The sequence below is a fragment of the Berghia stephanieae genome, chromosome 7 (assembly GCF_034508935.2).
Source record: "Berghia stephanieae isolate SIO BIC M18660-M18661 chromosome 7, UCSD_Bste_1.3, whole genome shotgun sequence".
NCBI lineage: Eukaryota > Metazoa > Mollusca > Gastropoda > Nudibranchia > Aeolidiidae > Berghia > Berghia stephanieae.
Genome location: NC_088366.1, coordinates 20,606,633 through 20,614,203, shown reverse-complemented (window position 1 = coordinate 20,614,203; position 7,571 = coordinate 20,606,633).

The window sequence follows — 7,571 nt, the reverse complement described above, 5'->3', positions numbered from 1 at the left end:
TGCATTCAGGGGTGCATGGTGATTCGCAATCTATCAAAAATACACACAAATTGATTTCAGTACGAAGTATTACGTTTAAGTAGTAACTTTTGAAATTATCTAATTTAAATTTGATTATTTCGGACCTGGTAATACAGCATATAACTTGAATAAACAGGCTGGTATTTGCCCACCCTGCCCATTATTACCAGCCGTCCCTGGTAAAAAATAAAAACGACTTAAAGTGTGTGGCGATCGGTAAAGATGATGTTGAGATAGTTGCCTATTTTAAATATTTAGGAATAACCATTGATAGTTCCCTCAATTTCTCTCAACATATTAATATAATATCTAAGAAAGTTGCCCAAAGATTATACATCCTAAGGAAATTGAGAACATTTCAAGTAAGGAAGAAAACTATGTTAAGAGTTTATGACTCATTGATTAAAAGTGTAATTGCGTTTGGCTGCACCATATGGTTTGGAGGATGCCGACTTAAAGATAAATCAAAAATTTCAAAATCTATCAAAGAGGCATCAAAAATAATAAACCATCCTCTTGATGGAGTAGAAAGAATTCATGGAAAAGCAATAGAAAGGAAAGCATTCTCAATTACCAACAATAAAAAACATATTTTATACCATGAATTTAGTCTTTTACCATCTGGGAGAAGGTTTTGTCAGATTAAATGTAGAACTAACAAGTATAAATCAACGTTCGTTCCATCAGCAATAAAAATTTTGAATATTTCATATGGTACAGAAAAACCAAGGATTGATTCGTTGACTGATTAACTGATTAATTTATTTAATGTAAGATTAACTGACCAATTGATAATGATGATAATTTTTGGTGTCGAATTGCCACAATCGTAACAAATTGAAAACGAAATGAATATGTTTATGTTGTGTATATCGCACGTGTGAAAGAAAGAGAGGAAGAGAGAGAGAGAGAGAGAGAGAGAGAGAGAGAGAGAGAGAGCGAGAGAGAGAGCGAGGGAGAGAGAGAGAGAGAGAGAAAATAAGTAGGAGTGAAATATCTGTTCAATGTAACAGTTATCGTTTCACGTTATAACAAGTGTAACTAAATGACAAATTGCCATATTTATGGACAATAAAGATCTATTATTATTATTAACTTGAAAAAAAAGATCTTGTTATTATTTCATTGTTTATGTCCCTTTAAATACACTCTCGGCCCGCTTCATTTAATAATGTATTGTTTTGTCAACATCAAACAAATATTTTTTTAAAAGACAATGAAAATAACAGACAAAAACTAAACAATAACAGAACGCACACAAAAAATTATGTAAATAAATAGAATATTTTACCAACAAGTTTCAACAAGTTTATTCACTCTTAGGCTTTCGCCAATAAATCAACAATTTGATGCCAACATACATGAAAGTGGAGAAAAAAAAAAGGTAAATGGAACCAAAAAATAAACTGATACACCACACAGAAATACAACAATCGTAATAACATCAATACGTTCAATAATAATAATAATAATAATAATAAAAGAAGAAGAAGAAGAAGAAGAAGAAGAAGAAGAAGAAGAAGAAGAAGAAGAAGAAGAAGAAGAACAACAACAACAACAACAACAACAACAACAACAACAACAAGAATATCAATAATAATAACAGTAATAATATTACCATCATTCCTACACCCCAATCATCACCGTTACCACCACCACCATTACCATTATCACTACCACTATCACCATCACTTTTACATTTCCAATCAGTTTTTCTCATTTAAAAAAAAAATAAAAAAAAAAAAATAAAAAAAATAATAATAATAATAATAATAATAATAATAATAATAATAATAATAATAATAATAATAATAATAATAATAATAATAATATAAAAATAATAATAATAATAATAAATTTAAAAAATATATTGATACCCATCACAACAGACCTCCTCACTACCACGAAAATTCCCGTAGTACTACGGCTAAATCCCGGGCTGGATATAATAAAGGTTTTTAATTAAATGTCATTTCTTGAAAACGAAGTTCTGGTGCCAGGGCTATCACATAGATTTAACATTTTTCCCCACGCATTATAAGGACAAACTGGTGGTTTTTAAGGGTAGTTAAAATGTCTACGATGTTATTTACCCTGAAAACTACTTATTACATTTTCCTATTTCAAGTAGGCAGGTCTGCTATAATAAGTATCAGTTCCATAGTCAAAATAAGACAAACAAAAATAACTTTGATTTTGATCAATAATCCATACAATTTGATGACAACAGACATGAAAGTGAGAAAAAGAGGTAAATGAAACCAAAGCATAAAATGATACCATAAATAATCATAAAAATACAACATTGTAATACCACCAATACTTACAATAATAATAATAATAATAATAATAATAATAATAATAATAATAATAATAATAATAATAATAATAATAATTGTAAAAATAACAGAAGCGCCACAGCAATAATATCTAGTATTGTATTTGTAAATGAGGACCACGCTTATATCCCAATTGGATGTCGAGCCTATAGTGGGCCCCCTGAACGGCCGCCCCGATATGTGACCAATGGAGATCCAACCCGGTGCCCGAATGGCCTCGGCCATCCCGGACTCCACACTACTATGTTCTACTGATTTAATGCCCAGGAAACAGATTCTTCAATGGCGAAGCGGCCGGCCATCTAGCCAAATACTATCGCGTTTGTGTCCCCAGGGTCGTCGGCACGGTCGAGAAATAAGCGAACATCTCAACACACCGTCAACTGGAAAATGCGATCGTAGGGTTACCGACCTGACGTACATATTGTCCCTCAATATCGAGAGCCGGAGTATCGCAAAAAATGAGCTTTTATCAAGATTACTGGCCGTCCATAGCGTTGATATCCTCCTATTACAGGAGACCTATACTTATTCAGGCGCGCAATTTTCTCGATTCCAGATCCCAGGCGATTCGGTGGTCCAGCTAGAGGACACTTCGAGGCTCAAAGGAGGGGTGGGCGTTTACGCCAAAGAGCCTTCGAAGGTGAGGGTCAATGAGAGCGCAACGGACAGCAATGGGGTGAATAGAATTTCCGTGGAGGTAGGTGGGCCGTTTTTGCACAACACCTACAAACCACCTAGAACGACTTGGACTAACCCACCGGTACCGGTAGCTAGCCATCCTTCCATCTGTCTGGGAGACATTAATAGCCACCACCACGAATGGGGCTACCGAGACTGCAATGAGGCAGGTTGACATCTCCACTCATGGATGGACTGTAACGATCTACACCTAGTGTACGATCCTACATCCGACGGTACCTCTCAGGGCATCCGCCATAAGAAGGATTGTACTCCTGACCTCACCCTCGTCACGGTGACCCGGAAATGCGATTTTATTTCACAAAATTGACAAATAAAGATAGATAAATGTGGAATTGGCCTAATCGATGGGCACACCGGTCAAGGATTTTCTTGGCAAATATTTGGACTTTCTACTAAAAAGAGACTTTTGAAAACCTCGTCCAAACGCAAGAAAAAAATATATGTAAAAACAAATAATTTCAGCGTATGAATAAGCTTTGTTTATGATATTTCACATGAGAAATACGGATTCAACACCTTTTATTTCTCTATGTCCCCCTAGATAAGTGGTATGGGGAAAAAAGTGATAGCCAATGAATGATTTGGTGCGCAAACAAAAAATATTATGGTAGATATACTACAATCTACTGTATAATTTTGACTTCTTTTAGTCGGGGGAATTAGGTCCAAAAAACCCTTGAATTGTGTAAATTAGGGTTGAAAGCATGAAAGTTACATATGTTGTAGAATATGAAAAATCCTATATTTTATGCTATAGAATCACTCGGAGAGATCAGTATAAGTTGAGATACAAGCTTTTAAAGATTGGAAAATTTTGAAATGGACGACAAAAAAAAATTCATTCATTCCAATTGTGTAAATATTCAAAACAAGCTGACCCAATGTTGTTTTACGTCATTCTTGGATTCCCATTGGTGATTATTTTTAGCGTCCAATCGGATGTTTTCCTTTGTATGTAACTTCTAGGCAATGTTCGCAAAATCCCCTTCTTCTAGAACTTTAATCATCGATAGAAATGTGTTAAATAAGTGGTGGGCTATTTATTATGTTGGAATTTCTCCGAAGATAAAGATCACCCAGACCAAAGCATTTTGGAGCACCCAGTATTACTAAAAGTCAATAACTTTATTATCCAAAACAGAATTACCATGATATAATCCCTATCTTCTTAATTGCCAACGAATGGGATATAAGCGTGGTCCTCATTTACAAATACAATACTAGATATTATTGCTGCGGCGCTTCTATTATATTATTATTATTATTATTATTATTATTATTATTATTATTATTATTATTATTATTATTATTATTATTATTGTAAGTATGGGTGGTATTACAATGTTGTATTTTTATGATTATTTATGGTATCATTTTATGCTTTGGTTTCATTTACCTTTTTTTCTCACTTTCATGTCTGTTGTCATCAAATTGTATGGATTATTTTGACTATGGAACTGATACTTATCATAACAGACCTGCCTACTTGAAATAGGAAAATGTAATAAGTAGTTTTCAGGGTAAATAACATCGTAGACATTTTAACTATCCTTAAAAATCACCAGTTTGTCCTTATAATGCGTGGGGGGAAATATGTTTAACTCTATGTGATAGCTCTGGCACCAGAACTTCGTTTTCAAGAAATGACATTTAATTAAAAACCTTTATTATATCCAGCTCGGGATTTAGCCGTAGTACTACGGGAATTTTCGTGGTATTGAGGAGGTCTGTTGTGATGGGTATCAATATTTTATTTTTATTATTATTTTTTTTTAATGAGAAAAACTGATTGGAAATGTAAAAATGATGGTGATAGTGGTAGTGATAATGGTAACGGTGGTGGTGGTAACGGTGATGATTGGGGTGTAGTGATGATGGTAATATTATTATTGTTATTATTATTGATATTCTTCTTCTTCTTGTTCTTGTTCTTCTTCTTCTTGTTCTTCTTCTTCTTCTTCTTCTTCTTCTTCTTCTTATTATTATTATTATTATTATTATTATTATTATTATTATTATTATTATTATTATTATTATTATTATTATTATTATTATTTATTATTGTACGCATTGATGGTATTACGATTGTTGAATTTGTGTGTGGTGTATCAGTTTATTTTTTGGGTCCATTTACTTTTCTTTTCTTTTTTTTCCACTTTCATGTATGTTGGCATCAAATTGTTGATTTATTGGCGAAAGTCTAAGATTGAATAAACTTTGAAACTTTGAAACCTGTCACTAAACTTTCGATTCACGACTATCCAAATTGTTTCATCGTCAATCTTATTCAATTTTGCTAGTTTTGAGGGACGTCTATCATACAAAATTCTATATTAAGAGATTTTTATGAATCTGATTTAGCAAGCATAATCAACTACCCTAACAAAGAGACTCGCAGAAGACTGTTGGATGAAATGTCTGCAAACGGTGTTGGCACAGACAGTGCTCCTTTCCCCCTCCCTCTAATTATTATGTCTTTCCAAAAATACTGCGATAATCATTTTACGTGTTTTATAGCCGATTTTGGTCAGACCTGATGATAGTTGGGGTCAAGATAGCTCAAGATAGTTGGTAGAGCACTTGCTTCACACGCAAAGGGACCGGGGTCGATCTCGGGTGCAGTCGAATTGTTTTCTCTGACCTCCCAGTCCACCCAGCAGTGATTGGGAAGCTGGGTCTGTTATATCTGGCGGAAAGTACTTTGCAATAGACTAGCGTCCTATGAAGAGGGTGTCAAGCAATTGCTATTGTCCGCTTTACGCTATAGAAAATGGGATAAACTCCTGCTCCATGGACCGAATGGCTCTGAAGAACTACTACTTTTTGATGGCAGTATGGAATCGGCATACCTATAAAACTGTATTTGAACGTTATGATTATCGTCACCATCATCATCATCAATCATTTTGATGCAGTATTATGTCAAGCTTTTTACGTTACGTTATTGACCGCATGGTGACAATGGGAGCATGTTCTATATGTACTATTGTGTCCTTGTGTAAGGCACTGCACACACACATTGCCTGCTCATTCAGCTATACTTGAGTGCTCGGCTAAAAGCACCCACGACTGTTCTACCTGTTGTTGTCCAAAAATTACTCTGTATTGATGGCTTGTTTTGTTAAATAGGTCTTACGTTTCTTTCTGATGCACCATTCTGAGTTAATGTAGCGTTATGAAACTGTAGCATTACTTGTGTATTACATATGAAGTTCTCGTATTTCTTAGATTAATGTTGACAGGTATTGAAAAGAAAGAAAAAGGGGAGGGAGGGAGGGAGAGAGAGAGAGGGAGAGAGAGAGAGAGAGAGACACGCACAGAGAGAGAGAGAGAGAGAGAGAGAGAGAGAGAGAGAGGTGGAAGAATATTTCATATGACATATATTACATATGCATGTTTCCATATACGATTACAATGGAGAAAAGAACTCCTCACAGGGACTAATAGGATAAGTTTTTAGTATGTCAACTAGATAACACCACGTTTACGTCTCATTCTTGCTTCAACCACTGTGCTTCAATCACCAAACAATACACACGCTACAATGCTTACTACATTTTATGTTTTTGTTTTTGTTTTCAACGTTCCTTTTGCTGACGAAAGGTCTGTACCCGAAACGCCCATTGTTTCTGTACTGGTCCCACTCGAAGCCATTTGTTCGCTACTGTAAATGGTCAACAATGTATTTAAATTTTTGAACGCACGTTGTGTTCCCGTGGTTATTTTCCATGGATAAGTAATGCCATATAGGGAAAAAAAAGTGCTAAAAACGCACTATTATGATAAATTGCGAGAGTGGTTCTATAGCAGGTGTCATTTATATGGGTCTTAGCTACAAGCATGCCAATTTTCATGCTTTCAATCCGAATTGCACGGTTTTAGCCTAATGCCTCCTACTACAATGAAAATGAAAAAAATATATGCATTTACCCAGTTATATCCCTTGCTTAATATTACTGTAATAGGGAAAATCTAAGGCCTTAAACCGAAACGTTATGATCGATTGCCAGGGTGGATCTATAGCAGATGCTTGTTTGTTTTTATCGGTCTTGGTAACCTGTATGCAAATTTTCATGCTTTCAACTCGAATTTGCACGGTTTTAGCCCAATTCCCCCCTACTATTTAATTTTCTAGATATTCTACTCGGTATTTTTCGATAACCTACCGGTAAGATAACGCTTTACCAGCTACCTAAGTATGTAGGTATTCACTTTACATCTAGTATAATGAATGAAAAAATGTGACCAATCGTCTCAAAACGGAGTTAAGTCGGGATTTTCCAGGTAACAAAACGTGACTTTAAATCTAAAATGATCACACACACACACACACACACACACACACACACACACATATATATATATATATATATATATATATATATATATATATAAATATATATATATATATATATATATATATATATATGTATATATATTATGACATAGAACAAGTAAACGTAACCTAAGTATCATTTTGAGACGGCAGGTCACAAATATGAGAAA